Source organism: Bos mutus, chromosome 5 (genome assembly GCF_027580195.1).
Source record: "Bos mutus isolate GX-2022 chromosome 5, NWIPB_WYAK_1.1, whole genome shotgun sequence".
NCBI lineage: Eukaryota > Metazoa > Chordata > Mammalia > Artiodactyla > Bovidae > Bos > Bos mutus.
In genome coordinates, this window is record NC_091621.1 from 49,631,954 (window position 1) to 49,649,165 (window position 17,212).

At 40.5% G+C, this 17,212-nt stretch overlaps 1 long non-coding RNA gene across 1 annotated transcript; it reads left to right on the top strand.

Moving 5' to 3' along the window:
* The first annotated feature begins 217 nt into the window (after positions 1-217).
* On the top strand, positions 218-13,491 carry LOC138987829 (uncharacterized). Its single transcript, XR_011464120.1, has 3 exons — positions 218-545; positions 1,197-1,420; positions 13,385-13,491. It is a non-coding gene; the product is annotated as an uncharacterized lncRNA (long non-coding RNA).
* Positions 13,492-17,212: the final 3,721 nt, after the last annotated feature.

A 17,212-nucleotide genomic window follows, 5' to 3' on the forward strand; every position in this document is an offset into this window, starting at 1 on the left:
TAACACACTTTCAAGGAATATAAGAAAGGGGATAGGAGAGAAGAAACACTCTCATTTTCAGAAGTTGGGTATGTAAAATTAATCAACGAGTGACGAGACCAGAAGGGGGAGCTCCCACACCCTGACACTATAGCAGAACCCTGGAGGAGAGGAGAAGCATTTCTTTTCTAGCAAGGACTCAGCCAATGAAACGCCATGGACTCTTTTACGATAGCCCTCCCAACTTCCTTTTCCTCTCCTTAAAAGCATTCTCCTCCCCTGCTGTGCCAGGACTTGTACCTATCTTGCCATGGTTTCAGAACCTGAAGTGCAGTTCTCTGCTGATCAAGTATAAACCCATATTTGCTGGAGGAATATCCAGCAGTCTGCTTCCTTCAGGTCAACAGGTATAATGGAGATATTAAAACCAAGCAATTTCAGTGTAAGAAATGTAATTTATAGATCCCACATGCTGCAGCTAAAGATGCCACATGCCTAGACGAAGATCAAAAATCCTGCAAGCCACAACTAAGACCTGGCACAGCCAAATAAATCAAAAAAAGAAGGTAAGCATGTCCATTTGTTCAGTTACGGTCTATGCTGTTTCATAGCACAGTAGCTGAGTTGAGCAGTTGCTACAGAAACCATATGACCTACAAAGTCTAAAATGTATACTATCTGGTCCTTTAGAGAGGAAGTTCTTCCAATTCCTACTGTGTAGTTCATAAATATCTTATCACAATTAAAAATAAGTTCATATATAAAAATATTAACATTTAAAAAGTTATTTGAATTACTATTTTATTTTAGCAGATGCCTCTAGACAAGATTTAAATCTATTAATAACAAGCTTCTGGGCTAAAGACCAAATAAAATACCCTATATGTATGGTATTTTTGAGGATGCAAGGAACAATGTAAGAGCTAAATTTTCTCTAGTGTGGTATGAAATAAGCCTCTGATTGAGACAGCAAAATGTTTGCACATTAAAAAGATTGTCAACTTGGATTTATCTCATTAAAGTCCTTCTTTTCATCTAGTTGTCAAATATTTTGAACTGAATTAATATATTACTGTAAAGTGATTAAAGATTACTTAGGTGATAGTCTTAAAGATATCATGTTTAAAAATACGACCAAATTTTCAGAGTAGATGCCAACAAGGAAGGTAAAGTGGCTGGAAATGGGAGAAAAAAATCTCTTCCCCCTCCCTTCTTAGGTTCAGTGGCTGGGGCCATGCAAATTGAACTGGCAAAAGACAGATTAACAAGAAAAGAAGATTTATCAAATGTGCGTGTCAGAGGTCTACCAGAAATGACGTGAACACACCCAAGGACTGATCAGGCCCAAAGGCTTATATGTCATTTCAACAATGAGCAATACATTTGTGAAGGACAAGACAAAGGGAAGGAGTTTGAGTTCCTGGGAACATGGAAGATAAAGGTACTTGTGAGGTTTGTCATTTAGATTGCACTTGGTATCAGTCTCTGGGAAGGTAAGAGTCTAGAACCATCTTCAGTTATTAAGAGTCCCTGGGGAATGATAGATTTCTCTTCTTAGTACAGGTGAGGGAAACACTTTTACAAATGAAGATGTACGTTTTTGCTCTTGGCCAGATGGGGGGAGGGCGAGAGTTTTTTTCCTCAATGCTTGCTGTTTCTTAACTGCCATCAGCTCAAAATAATCCTTATGCCAAAGTGGCATATTTTGATCCCTTCAGTAACAAATGGCTTCTTGAGGTGAAATTTATTTTGCTAAATTTTACAATCCGGGTCTGGTTCTTCCCCAAGCCCCAGCTGTCTTCAGAGAAGACATGGTTGTTTCCTCTCTATTTTCACCTTGAGAATGTGAAGCTAACAGATTTTCTACAGATGCTGCTTTGCTGCTTGTTTCTCCATCTCATCATATGCCATTTCTATTAATATTTCTGCAGAAAGTTGGGCTGGAAAATTTCCTCTATCAAAGCACCAATATGAGGGTTTGGCTATCCTTCAAGCAATTTAGTTTGTTCATTGTTGTTCAGTCACTAAATCATGTCTGACTCTTTGTGACCGCATGGACTGCACCACACTGGGCTTCCCTGTCCTTCATGATCTCCAGGAGTTTGCTCAAACTCATGTCCATTGAGTCAGCGATGCCATCCAACCATCTCATCCTCTGTCATCCCGTTCTTTTGCCTTCAATCTTTCCCAGCATCAGGGTCTTTTCCAATGAGTTGGCTCTTTACATCAGGTGGCCAAAGTATATTCAGGGTTGATTTCCTTTAGGATTGACTGGTTTGATCTCCTTGCTGTCCAAGGGACTCACAAAAGTCTTCTCCAGCAACGTACTTCGAAAACATCAATTTTTTGGCACTCAGCATTTTTTATGGTCCAACTCTCAAACATCCATCTATGACTACAGGTAAAACTATAGATTTGACTATACAGACCTTTGTTGACAAAGTGATGTCTCTGCTTTTTAGTATGCTGTCTAGGTTTGTCATAGTTTTTCTTCCAAGGAGCAAGCGTTAATTTCATGATTGCTGTCTTCATCTGCAGTTATTTTGGAACTCAAGAAAATAAAATCTGTCACTGTTTCCACTTTTTCCCCATCTATTTGCCACAAAGTGATGGTACCGGATGCTAATTTACTCTAGACTTGGTTACTTTACACTTTTCCTCTTAATATGGCTAATGTTTTTAAAGTCAACCATATCATTCTTTTTTTTTTTTCTTCACTCATTTATTCATTCAACATATATTTTGAGTACCTACCAAGGATCAGACATTATTTTAGGTGTTGGGCATTCTGCAATGCACAAAAGACGAAAAAATTCTGCCTTTATATTCTAAATGGTAGGAACAGACCATAAACAAGGTAAACATGTAAAATATGTAATGTGATAGTGATAAATGGTAAAAATGGCTGTAAGGGTAGATTTTAAATTGAAGAAAACCAGACAGAGTTTGACACAAATAGTGTTTTTTTTAGCAATGCAGATAACTTTGTCTCATAGAGATACAAGTGATTTGTGTCCAGTAGAAGAGCTTGGGTTGAAACTGAAAGATTAGTTTTATTGCCCAATGGTATATTACCCAATTTTAATGTAATTTAGTAATCTTATTCCAGCATTCTTTCTCCTCTCAGTAACGATAAATACCTTTGTCTTTCTACGCTCCATTTGAACAAGGTTTATTATTCTGCTGGTTCTGTCATTAATGAGGTAAACAACTAGGAGAGTCATGATTTTTACCTTTTTGAAAATTATGTATTAACATATAGAATGTGATTTATGTAGTTCTGATTTACTAAAAACCTTTAGTGAGCAAACAAACAAAAAACTGATATGTAATAGTGATTTTTTAAATTCGTGGGCTGATTTTTTTTTTTTTAATTTTTAAAATGTGTTTGTTTTTGGCTGTGCTGGGTCTTCATTGCTGTGTGTGGGCTTTCTCTAGTCGCAGTGAGCGGGGGCTACCCGTGCAAGGGCTTCTTGTTGTGGTGGCTTCTCTTATTGCAGACCACGGGCTCCAAGGCATGGAGCCTTCAGTAGTTGGGGCATATGGGCTTAGTTGCCCTGTGGCATATGGAATCTTCCCTGACCAGGGATTTAACCCCTGTCTCCTGTATTAGCAGGTGGTCTCTTAACTACTGGACCACCAGGGAAGTCCTTTGGGTTGATTTCTAACATTCTAACGTTGATTTAGACATTAGAAATGAAAATTATGAAGACCATACAGTTATAGGAGATAAAAGTTTATGAGAATGTTTTTAAAATACATATTTAGTGTTAAAAGAGAAACTGAGACATATTAACATTTTTAAGAGTTTATTTGAACAAAAATCTATTTTAATCAGGCAGTGCCAAACTAGAAGTGATTAGGTGCACTCTATCAGCAGAAGCTAGTGGAAAGATTTTTATAAGCAAGAAGCAGAAGCCAAGCAAAAAGTTATTTCATTAGCCATAGCTTAAGTGTTTACCTTACTTGGAAAACCATGGTTAGATGTTTATGATTTTGATTTTGATTTCTTAACCTTGAAGCTTAAGTTTTGGTTTGGTTGGGTAGGCTGCTAAGAATAGAGCCACCTCAGTCTAATGGATTCCTTATTTAAATAATTATTTTCACAATATGTAAATAAAATAATTAAACTCCTATAATGATTGCCTATTTTACTGGTGTTTTTTCTGCCAGTCCAGTAAATATTCAAATATTTAAAATCATTAAGAGAACAGGCTTTGGAGTAAGACTACCTGGCTCTACATGCTGGATCAACCACTTCTTGGTCTGGGCAAATTGTTTAAACCTCAGTACTCTTTATCTCATCAGATTATTGGGAGGATAAGTGAAATATAATAATGTAAGCAAGAAGTTCAGAAAAGCTCTGGTAACTAACAGCTCAATATGTGTAAGCTACAAGCTTTCTGTTTGCAATGAAAACTTGCAAAGTAATTCCCTGGTGGCTCAGGGGTAAAGAATCCATCTGCCAATGCAAGAAACATGGGTTCAACCCCTGATCCAGGAAGATCTCCTAGAGTAGGAAACCACTCCAGTATTCTTGCCTGGGAAATCCCATGGACAAAGCATGGCAGGCGCCAGTCCAAGGGGTTGCAAAAGAGTCAGATACGTCTTAGCACAATTGCAACTTGGTACTGTTGTGTAAAACACTTTAAAAACAACATACGGTGCTTGCAATATTTAATAGAACATTTTTCAGTGTAGAAAAGGTTTACTTACTAGCGGGCTCCTTTCAAATAAAATTGGGTTAATTCTTATCTACCAAGATAGTCCTGTATTTTGCCTTTATTTTATTGAACATTTTGTAGAACATTTTACAACCCCAGGTAAATTTTGTTTGCTAGTCAAACCTATGTCTCAACAGTTAGTATTTCTTCTACATGAAAAAAAACTTCTAAACTAACTGTTGTTTGAGTAAACAACTGACAATACAACGAAAAGATCTTGCAAACATTTGTTTAGAGAATTTGAGTAAAACCATTCCTCCCAAACTTTAGTAGTTATTAATTTTCCAAATAAAAGAAATGAACGAAAAAATTTAAAATACAATAAAATGGAACAAACCGAAAATAATTGTAGTTCTTTTTAAACTGTTGGCACCGTTAGTCAAGCCAGCATCCTAATCAGGGACAGCAAATACTATGCAGGCTTAAAAAATGAGTTGGCCTTTCCAAATGTCCTAAGGCTTGAAAAATGGCTTGGTCTTTCTGTGTGTCTTCAACTTCCCAAGTCAGAGCAAATGATACAATGGATTCTTTATTCTATTCTAAGCTAAGCTAAGTCACTTCAGTCGTGTCCGACTCTGTGTAACCCCACAGACGGAAGCCCACCAGGCTCCCCCATCCTTGGGATTCTCCAGGCAAGAACACTGGAGTGGGTTGCCATTTCCTTCTCCAATGCATGAAAGTGAAAAGTGAAAGTGAAGTCGCTCAGTCGTGTCCGACCCCTAGCGACCCCATGGACTGCAGCCCACCAGGCTCCTCTGTCCATGGGATTTTCCAGGCAAGAGTACTGGAGTGGGGTGCCATTGCCGTCTCCTATTCTATTCTACCTCACAGTATTTTAAAGTCACCAACATTCTCAAAATCAAGGGACAGGAGTACTAATTTATCTACCTACAACTTTTCAATTGTAAATTATTCCACTAAATTGGTTGTATGTGTTAAAACAAAACAAAATTCAACCAAGTAAACTTGAAGATTCTAATGCTTTATTCAGTGATTGAATTAATCAGGAAGCAGGCTGTGTAGTAACTAGAAGAGCACTCCAGGGAATGATACAAAATGGAAGGCTTTTATAGAAAGGAGGGTGGGGCAAAGAAGTTATTTCCAAAAGAAAAAGAATTATTTGGGGCCAGCACCTCTTTTTAGGGGGAGGAGAATTGCAATAGCTTTTATCATGCAGATTGCTTCTTCTTCCTCTGGGGGCTAGAGGGCTCACATGACAGATGACCTCACTGGTGATGACCAGGAAATTCCAAACTGGTTGACTAAGATTACATTTCTGAGACTGAGAGGAAACACACACACACACACACACACACACACACGCAACTAATTTATGACAAAGGAGCCAAGAACATACAAGGGAAAAAAGAAAGTCTCTTCAGTAAATGCTGTTGGGAAAACTAGATAGCCATATGCAAAAGATTAAAACTAGATCCCAATCTTACATCATATAAAAAAATTAACTCTAAATGGATTAAAACCTTGAATGTAAACGGCAAACCGTTAAATTCCCTGAAGAAAACAGGCAGTACCTAGTACATTGGGACTCCCCTGGTGGGCCAGTGGTTGGCTCTGTGCATCCACTGCAGGGGATTTGGGTTCAATTCCTGGTTGGGAAACTAGAATCCCACAAGCTGCATGGCCAAAAAAACAAAAGATCCTAGAAAATAGGCAGTACACTTTTTGACATCAGTCTTAGCAATATTTTTTTGGATATGTCTCCTCAGGCAAGAGAAACAAAAATAAAAATAAATAAATTTCTGCACACCAAAGGAAAGCATCAACAAAATGAAATGACAGCCTACTGAATGGGAGAAAAATTTGCAAATCATGTATCTGATAAAGGGTTAATATCCAAATATATAGAAAGAACCCATACAATACTGGAACTGACTCCTCCAGAAACAAAGTTCCTCTGCTGAGTTTATGATTAAACTCTCTGCCCAGAACTGTATTCCCTTTCTTGTCCTGTGCGTATTCCTCACAGAATAGGACAGAGGACTATCAAAGAAAAGGGGACACTGAAAATGAGCAGGAGCCTGTGAGGCTCTCCCCAGTACAGAAGCCTTTCCAGAGCTCCCCTTTCTTGCTTGTAGAAAAAGGCTTTGGTCTCCAGTAGGCCCCACTCCAGTACTCTTGCCTGGAAACTCCCATGGATGGAAGAGCCTGGTAGGCTGCAGTCCATGGGGTCGCTAAGAGTTGGACACGACTGAGCAACTTCACTTTCACTTTAATGCATTGGAGAAGGAAATGGCAACCCACTCCAGTGTTCTTGCCTGAGAGAATCCCAGGGATGGGGGAGCCTGGTGGGCTGCCGTCTATGGGGTCGCACAGAGTCAGACATGACCGAAGCAACTTAACAGCAGCAGCAGGCCTTCCCTGAGTTCTCTTGTGGTTCAGTCGGTAAGTCATGTCCAACTCTTTGTGACCCTGTGGACTGCAGCACGCCAGGCTTCCCTGTCCTTTATTATTTCCTGGAGTTTGTTCAAATTCATATCCACTGAGTCAGTGATGCTGTCTAACCATCTCATCCTCTGCTGCCCACTTCTCCTTTTGCTTCGATCTTTCCCAGCAACAGGGTCTTGAGTTCTAAAGAGCAGATTTAAGCAGTTACTAGTTAGGGAACTGAGGAAATGCAGAAATAAAGGAAAATAGTCAAGAAACAGTACTTTGGTGATAAATCAGTCCTAGTTCCTCCTTGAGGGATATACATAAGAACCTGATACATATAAAGAGCCTCTTGATGAAGGTGAAAGAGGAGAGTGAAAGGCTGGCTTAAAACCCAACATTAAAAAAACTAAGATCATGGCATCTAGTCCCATCACTTCATGGTAAATAGATGGAGAAAAAATGGAAACAGTGACAGACTTTATTTGCTTGGACTCCAAAATCACGGTGGACAGTGACAGCTGAAATTAAAAGATGCTTGCTCCTTGGAAGAAAAACTATGACTAACCTAGACAGTGTATTAAAAAGCAGAGACATCACTTTGTCAACAAAGGTCCATGTAGTCAAAACTATGGTTTTTTCCAGTAATCATGTATGGATGTAAGAGTTGGACCATAAAGAAGGTTTAGTGCTGAAGAATTGATGCTTTTGAAGTGTGGTGTTGGAGAAGACTCTTGAGAGTCCCTTGGACAGCAGGGAGATCCAACCAGTCCATGCTAAAGAAAATCAACCCTGAATATTCATCGGAAGGACTGATGCTGAAGCTGAAAATCCAATACTTTGGCCACCTGATGCAAAGAGCCAACTCATTGGAAAAGACCCTGATGCTGGGAAAGATTGAAGGCTGGAGGAGAAGCAGGAGACAGAGGGTGAAATGGTTGGATGGCATCATTGACTCAATGGACATGAGTTTGAGCAAATTCCTGGAGATAGTGAAGGACAGGGAAGCCTGGCGTGCTGCAGTCCCTGGGGTCTCAAAGAGTCAGACACCAGTGAGCGACAATGATATATCTTTGAGATGTTCTGCGGGAAGTAGGGCCCACCCAGGTGGAAAAATGGTAACTGCATCCTGAGACCAAAGGTTGATGACTGAGATTCCTGGAACACCACCCTGTTATGTCACCACACATCAGTCAGAAGTCATGTCCCCTACAGCCCTCACCCCAAATGCTGCCTTTAAAAACCTCTTCCCTGTGGAATTCCTTGGCAGTTCCATGTTTAGGACTCCTTGCTTTCCCTGCTGAGGGCCCAGGTTTGATTGGTGGTTAGGGAAGTAAGATTCCCACAAGCCACACAGTGCGGCCAAAAAACCCCCAAAACCAAAAACCAAACCAAACCAAACCAAACAAAAAAACTCTTTCCAGAAATCCATCAGGGAGTTGGGTATTTTGAGCAAAAGCTTCCCACGCTCCTTGTTTGACCCTTCAATAAACCTTTCTCTGCTCCGAACTCTGACTTTTTGGTTTGTCTAGCCTAACTAGGCACAGGGCACATAAAGGGGTTCAACAACGACAACAGACACCCCAGTTTAAAAATGGGCAGAGGGGACCTCCCTGGTGGTTCAGAGGTTGAGAGTCTGCCTGCCAATGCGGGGGACATGCATTCAATCCCTGGTCAAGGAAGATCTCACATGCTGTGGAGCAACTAAGCCCATGTGCCACCACTGCTGAAGGCCCTGTGCCCAGAGTCCATGCCCTGCAACAGAAGCAGCCACAGCAGTGAGAAGCCTGTGCACCACAATGAAGAGTAGCCGCCCCGCCCCACCCCCAACCAGAGAAAGCCCGCATGCAGAAACTAAGACCCAGCGCAGCCAAAAAATAATACAAAAATTTTTTAAATGGGCAGAGGATCTGAACTTTTGTCCAAAATAGACATATAGATGATCAACAAGCATATGATGTTCAGCATCACTAATTATTGGGGAAATGCAAGTCAAAACCACACTGAGCTATCACCTCACATCTGTAGAATGGTTAGCATCAAAAAGACAAGAAATAGCAAGTGTTGTTGAGAATGTGGAGAAAAGGAAACCCTCCTGTACTGTTGTTAAGAATATGAGTTGCTGCAGCCACTATGTCAGTATCTCAAAAAATTAAGACTAGAACTACTGACTTTAAAAGCACAGTGTAAAAGCTGTGGGTCAGATTTATTCAGTGTCTTCAGTTCAGTTCAGTCGCTCAGTTGTGTCTGACTCTGTGACCCCATGGACTGCAGCACTCCAGGCCTCCCTGTCCATCGCCAACTCCCGGAGTTTACTCAAATTCACGTTCATTGAGTTGGGGATAACGATCCAACCATCTCATCCTTTGTCGTCCCCTTCTCCTCCTGCCTTCAAACTCGCCGCATCAGGATCTTTTCCAATGAGTCAGTTTTTCACATCAGGTGGCCAAAGTATTGGAGTTTCAGCTTCAGTGTCAGTCCTTCCAATGAATATTCAGGACTGATTTTCTTTAGGATGGACTGGTTGGATCTCCTTGCAGTCCAAGGGACTCTCAAGAGTCTTCTCCAACACCACAGTTCAAAAGAATCAATTCTTTGGCAATCAGCTTTTTTTATAGTCCAACTCTCACATCCATACATGACTACTGGAAAAACCATACCTTTGACTAGATGGACCTTTGTTGGCAAAGTAATGTCTCTGCTTTTTAATATGCTGTGTAGGTTGGTCATAACCTTTCTTTCAAGGAGCAAGTGTCTTTTAATTTCATGGCTGCAGTCACTATCTGCAGTGATTTTGGAGCCCCCCAAAATAAAGTCTGTCACTGTTTCCCCATCTATTTGCCATGAAGTGATTGGACCAGACCCCATGATCTTAGTTTTCTGAATGTTGAGTTTTAATGTTGAGTGTCTTACTGAGAACTAAAACCCCAGAGATAGACTCTCAAATAGCTCTGAGAAACTGTTTCAAAGATGTAAGCAAGGAGGTTACCAGGAAAAGCCTGGTAATGAAGGATAAAATTTCTCATGCACATTTAAGTAGATGTCTTCTCCATTGATAAGATACTTTTGTAATTTAGTCATTCAATTTGTTAATAAGGTGTATCATATTGATTGATTTGCAGATATTGAATCATCCTTGCATCCCTGGGCTAAATTCCCCTTTATCATAGCATATAATTCTTTTAACATATTGTTGAATTTGGTTTGCTAATATTTTGTTGAAGATTTTTGCATCTATGTTCATATCAGTGATATTGGTCGGCAATTTTCTTTTGTTGGGGTAACTTTGTCTGGTTTTGTTATCAGGGTGATGATGGTCTCAAACAATGAATTTGGTAGTGTGGTAAATTTAAATTTTGCTTTTTGGAACCTTCTGGAATTTCTTTTTTTGAATATTTTCAATCCATGTTTGGTTGAATCTGCATATGTGGAACCATGAATACAGAAAGAAAGTGAAATCGCTCAGTCATGTCTGACTCTTTGCGACCCTGTGGACTATAGCCCGCCAGGCTCCTCTGTCCATGGGATTCTCCAGGCAAGAATACTGGAGTGGGTTGCCATTTCCTTCTCCAGGGGATCTTCCCAACCCAGGGATTGAACCCGGGTTTCCCGCATTGCAGGCAAACGCTTTATCCTCTGAGCCACCAGGGAAGCTGAATACAGAGGGCCAGTTGAATATTTATTCAACAAACCCTGAATGCCAAGCCAACTCTGGGCCTTCTCACCCAAACAAGTTTGATAATATGGCACCAGTTCATCAGATATTCCTTATCATATAAAAACTTTTTGCCTTCCACCTCATTTTGCAGTTCTCCAAAGGAGACTGTGGATCTGTGAAGCATTAAAATTTGTTTGTATCACCTAAATTGTCTTCTTTGATTTTTTTTTTTTTAAACAGTGCTGTCTACCCTCTATCTTTTTGTTTAAAAGCAGGGCATACATTTTTCCCCTCTATGGTACCAGCAAGAAGAAAGAAAGAAAGTGAAGTCGCTCAGCAAGAAGAGAGCTATCCTTATTGCTTGTTCAAAGATAAACTGAGCCATATTAAATATTTTAAGGGTGTATTTGAGCAAAACTTGATTTGAATTGGGTAATGCCTAATTGGAAGTAGTTAAAATCATTTCACCAACAAGAGCCAGGGAAAAGACTTTTACAGAGTGGAGGAAGAAGCAAAGCAAGGATATTACTTGATTAGCTATAGCTTGAGACCCGGGTTCAAGCCCTGGGTTGGGAAGATCTCCTGGAGAAGGAAATGACAACCCACTCCAGTACTCTTGCCTGGAAAATTCCATGGATGAAGGAACCTCATAGGCTATAGTCCATGGGGCTGCCAAGAGTCGGGCATGACTGAGTGACTTCACTTTCACTTCACTTCATAGCTTGAGCAGTTGCACTAATTCAGAAAGCCTGGTTGGCTGTTTGTGACAGGTTGTTCTTAGGTTTTGATTTCTTAACCTTAAGGCACTTCAGTCTTAGATTTAGTGTTTTGGTTTGTTTTTAAATTTTAATTTATTTATTTCCTTGTGCTGGGTCTCTGTTGCTATGCACAGGCTTTCTCTGGTTGCAGGGCTCAGGCTTCTCATTGCAGCAGCTTCTCTTGTGAAGCATGGGCTCTAGGCACGCAGGCTTTAGTAACTGCAACATGCGGGCTCAGTTCTGCAGCTCAGGGGCTTTAGAACTTGGGCCCAGTAGTTGTGGCCCCCAAGTCTATCTGCTCTGCGGCATGTGGGATCGTCCCAGACTAGGGATCGAAACCGTGTCCACTGCATTGACAGGCAGATTCTTATCCACTGCAGCACCAGGGAGGTCCAGGCTTAGGTTTTGGTTTGCTTAAGTGGGCTACTAGTTATTGCCTGCTGTTTAATTAATTTATTAATGGTCTGCTTTTTAATTAACTTACGATGTTGGAGATGGAAAGCTGGCACTGAGATGAGTTTGCATAAACAAAACATTCAAATAACACTTATCCTCCATTCCTTCTACTCATATATTTTCTTGTCACTTTCCCCACAATTCCTCTGCCCTAGAAGCCCAAACTCCCTTTGCTTTGTCTAGTAACTTTTCTACAATATATCACCATTTGTTAAAATGATATATAAGCCCCTAAGTCTAACCACTTCTTTGGATTTTTCACTTCTTTTTTTAGGGGGAGAGGGGGTAAAGTTATCATACACATGTAAATACTAACATTAATAAAACTTGTATGCCTTTTCTCCTGTTAATCTGTATTTTATTAGTTTAATTTGTACCTCTGCAGGTACTTGAGCTAAGAGGGTAGAGGAAAAGGTTTTCTTTCCCTACAAGGTAAAAGGGAGAAGAAGGAGATGGTATTTTCCAAAAATTGTTCTTAATTTTCTTTGCAAATTAATTTGTTTGCTTGTTTTTTGTCAACTAAGTATACATTTTATATATTAGCCAAAATCTGTCAAGTTAAATATATTTTTGGATCCCACTTTTAGCCAACTAATCTGTAACAAGCATAGTTCTTAAAACACTTTTAAAAAGTGTACAATGCGTTATTTTTTATGTAATCTTGCAATGCTGACATCAAGTATACTATTGTAATATAATTTAGAAGTGATAACATGAATAAGTGATTGCCCTGAGTTATCAGGTAGATTTTTTTCTCCCTTAATTGTCTTAATATAGATGGATATAAGCGAGAGAGAAGGGGAGAGAGAAAGAAAAAGAAAGAGGCATTCTTCCACCCAGAGACCTAGATATTTTTTACACAATAATACTTTAACTGTCAATAATAATTATGTTATGTAAAGTACTTTGTCATCTCCCACTTCTCATTCATGCTACCTGTGGTGGCAAGACATTTTCAGATTAGTATTTTACAAAGGACCATTTATTTGAGCCCTGACTGTAATACTCTACTTTAGATTTTCAGACTATTCTAAGCCATCTATGGACTTAAGCAACACACTGAATTAGGTGGTCTGTGGAATCTTCTATCAATGAGTTTCTATCAAATCATAAGAGAAGATGGAAGTGCAGTCAGTCTAAATTCTATACAACTCATCTTTCTAATTATACTGCCTAGGGAGGCCAGATGGCTAGCTGTCAAGAGACCTCAGGAAGTGTATTTACACTGGTAAATTCAATGTGGTACAAGCTCTGAATCTGCTTTGCAGACTCAAAACTTGAATTTTTGTCAAGCACATTGAAAGTAAAGTCTTTTCTTGGCAGACTCATTTTATTCATGCTTACAGTGACTGAAATGTCATTTTATTAATTTACAGTGGGCAATAAAATGTTCATGTGGATTGTTCTGCTTGCCTCAACAGGATAAGTGCATTTACTCTTTGAAGACAAAACTACCTGAGAAGCCAATTATAGTTGAAAATTTGCGGGGTCTTTATTCAGAACAAGAGGAGGTGGCCAAATGATGCTCCTCAGGGACAGAATTTTCAGGTAACTTAAAGTGTTTTGAGTCTGTGATGTTCCCTTCTCATCCTTCAAAGGGTTGAGTACAAAATGGAGATACGTATAGGCCCCGTAGCTTAACTGGGGGCAGGGCGAGAGTTCGGAAAGAGTAGGAATTAGACGACAAAAGGAGGATGAATGTAGCAAACATTCAGCCAAGTGTCGTGGCCCAGAAGTCAGGGAGAGACTGTGCTGAGCCAAAAAACTGCAGTAGTTCAGCATGCCTGAAGCATACAGCGCAAAAAGAAAATAACGTCAAGTGGCATGGAAGGCTTTCAAATCACAGTTTGGGGTTTTTGTCCTCAAATGATGGGGACTAGTGAGGAATTTTAAGCTGGGGAGTAATGAAGATCAGGTTTGTGCTTTAGTAACATCACTCAAGCTGCGGGGTAGAGAATGAATTAGATGGATGCAAGAACAAGATCAGAGAGGAGTTGCTCCTAGGTCAGAAAGGAGTGACTTGAAAACGGGGATGATGTGAAGCAGAATTTACAGAACAAGGTGATTAATTAAATGTGGGCAGAAATAAAAGGAGAACAGGCAAAGATGGCAGATTTCTAGCTTGGGTATGGTAGTGCCAGCAATGGTATGGGAACCCAGGAGGTCATAGGGAAGTGAGTGAAGGATGGGCTAAAGAGGGGAGTGATGAGTCAGTTTAGAGTTCAGACATTTTGAAGTGAGCTAGAGGATTCTGTGGCCCCACAGTGGAAACACAGTGTTAACCACTGGACTGCCAGGGAAGTCCTGGTATTTGTCTTTCTCTGTCTGACTTCACTTAATATGATAATCTCTAGTTACAGTCATGTTGCGACAAATGGCATTATTTCATTCTTTCTTTATGGCTGCTGCTGCTGCTAAGTCACTTCAGTCGTGTCCGACTCTGTGTGACCCCATAGATGGCAGCCCACCAGGATCCCCCATCCCTGGGATTCTCCAGGCAAGAACACTGGAGTGGGTTGTCATTTCCTTCTCCAATGCATGAAAGTGAAAAGTGAAAGTGAAGTCGCTCAGTCGTGTCCAACTCTTAGCAACCCCATGGACTGCAGCCCACCAGGCCCCTCAGTCCATGGGATTTTCCAGGCAAGAGTACTGGAGTGGGGTGCCATTGCCTTCTCCACTTTATGGCTGAGTACCATATATACATATACATATGAATAGTATATATGAATGTCATGTATATGAATAGATGAACACCATATCTCCTTTATCCATTCATCTGTTGATGGGCATTTAGGTTGCTTCCATGTCTTGGCTATTGTGAATAATGCTGTTATGAACATAGGGATGCATGTATCTTTTTGGATTGGAGTTTTGTTTGGATATATGCCCAGGAATTGCTGGATCATTTGGTCATTCTGTCTTTAATTTTTTTTTTTTTCATACATGACATTTCACATGTTTCAATGCCATTCTCCCAAATCTTCCCACCCTCTCCCTCTCCCACAGAGTTCATAAGACTGTTCTATACATCAGTGTCTCTTTTGCTGTCTCGTATACAGGGTTATCGTTACCATCTTTCTAAATTCCATATATATGCGTTAGTATACTGTATTGGTGTTTTTCCTTCTGGCTTACTTCACTCTGTATAATAGGCTCCAGTTTCATCCACCTCATTAGAACTGATTCAAATGTATTCTTTTTAATGGCTGAGTAATACTCCATTGTGTATATGTACCACTGCTTTCTTATCCATTCATCTGCTGATGGACATCTAGGTTGCTTCCATGTCCTGGCTATTATAAACAGTGCTGCGATGAACATTGGGGTACACGTGTCTCTTTCCCTTCTGGTTTCCTCAGTGTGTATGCCCAGCAGTGGGATTGCTGGATCATAAGGCAGTTCTATTTCCAGTTTTTTAAGGAATCTCCACACTGTTCTCCATAGTGGCTGTACTAGTTTGCATTCCCACCAACAGTGTAAGAGGGTTCCCTTTTCTCCACACCCTCTCCAGCATTTATTATTTGTAGACTTTTGGATCGCAGCCTTTAATTTTCTGAGCAACCTCCATACTGTTTTCCATAGTATGGAAAGTAAGTATAGCTGCACCAACTTACATTGTGCAAGTTGCTCAGCCATGTCCGACTCTTTGTGACACCATGGACTATACAGTCCATGGAATTCTCCAGGCCAGAAAACTGGAGTGGGTAGCCTTTCCCTTCTCCAGGGGATCTTCCCAACCCAGGGATTGAACCCAGATCTTCCGCATTGCAGGCAGATTTTTTTACCAGCTGAGCCACAAAGGAAGAGAGGAATTTTTGTTGTGTCACTTCTACATGATTCTGTGCTGTTGTTCAGTTGCTAAGTTGTGTCTGACTCTTTGCAACCCCATGGACTGTAGCCCACCAGGCTCCTCTGTCCTAAGCTCAAGAATACTGAAGTGGGTTGCCATTTTGTTCTCCAGGGGATCTTCCTCAACCAGGGCTTGAACCCGCATCTCCTATATTGGCAGGCAGATTCTTTCCCACTGAGCCAGGGAAGCTCCGACTGACTTTATTTGAGGTTTAAATGCAGTAGACTTGACCATGACCATGTAAGTATATACATGCATATATATATATACACATACATACATGATTTTTAATAAATTTTAAAACATAATTTCCTAAACCTGCTTCCAAAGAAACTCAGTAGAGACCTGATACTTTTCTTAGAGTTAAGTCAACTAGAGTATGGGGAAAATCAGTAGGGACTTCTGGAGAATTCATGTATCTTCCCACTGCTTTGAAGTTCTTGCCTTTGCCTCCCTCCTCATCCATCCCTCAAGGGTTGAAATAAACACAAACTGATACTAGACTTCAATTAGTTGGTTCAATGATGCTAAGGTCATTTGTTAAAACTGAACAGTTCAGTTGAGAAGAATAAAAACTAATCACTGCCAAATACCCGGTGAGTAGTCCTGTGTGCATTCCTTAGAATCCTTAAACTGTCTCTGCCTTATTTATACAGTCACCATCTGCACTTTACTTATCGTGTTGTAATTTTTCATGCATTTGCTTCTACTTGGAAATGAATCATTTGGTGGTCACACATGAAATTAACCAGGAGAAAAAATGTTCTGATTTACAGAAGGCAGAGAATAGGTTGTTTCTCATCAGATCAGATCATATCAGTTGCTCAGTCGTATCCGACTCTTTGCGACCCCATGAATCGCAGCACGCCAGGCCTCCCTGTCCATCACCAACTCCCGGAGTTCACTCAGACTCACGTCCATCGAGTCAGTGATGCCATCCAGCCATCTCATCCTCTGTCGTCCCCTTCTCCTCTTGCCCCCAATCCCTCCCAGCATCAGAGTCTTTTCCAGTGAGTCAACTCTTCGCATGAGGTGGCCAAAGTACTGGAGTTTCAGCTTTAGCATCATTCCTTCCAAAGAAATCCCAGGGCTGATCTCCTTTAGAATGGACTGGTTGGATCTCCTTGCAGTCCATAAATATTGGGAAATTTTGAAGAGTTAAGAAACATGTGCTCAGTCTTTCAGTCATGGTCAACTCTTTGCGACCCCATGGACTACTGTAGCCTGCCAGGCTCCTCTGTCCATGGAAATTTCCAGGCCAGAATACTTGAGTGGATTGCCATTTCCTTTCTCCAGGGTTAAGAAACATACATACACATATATTAAACCAAAAGAAAAAAGACTGCTGAGTAGGAACAAAGACGTTGGATTGCTCTAAGTACTGTTAGCTTTGAACCAC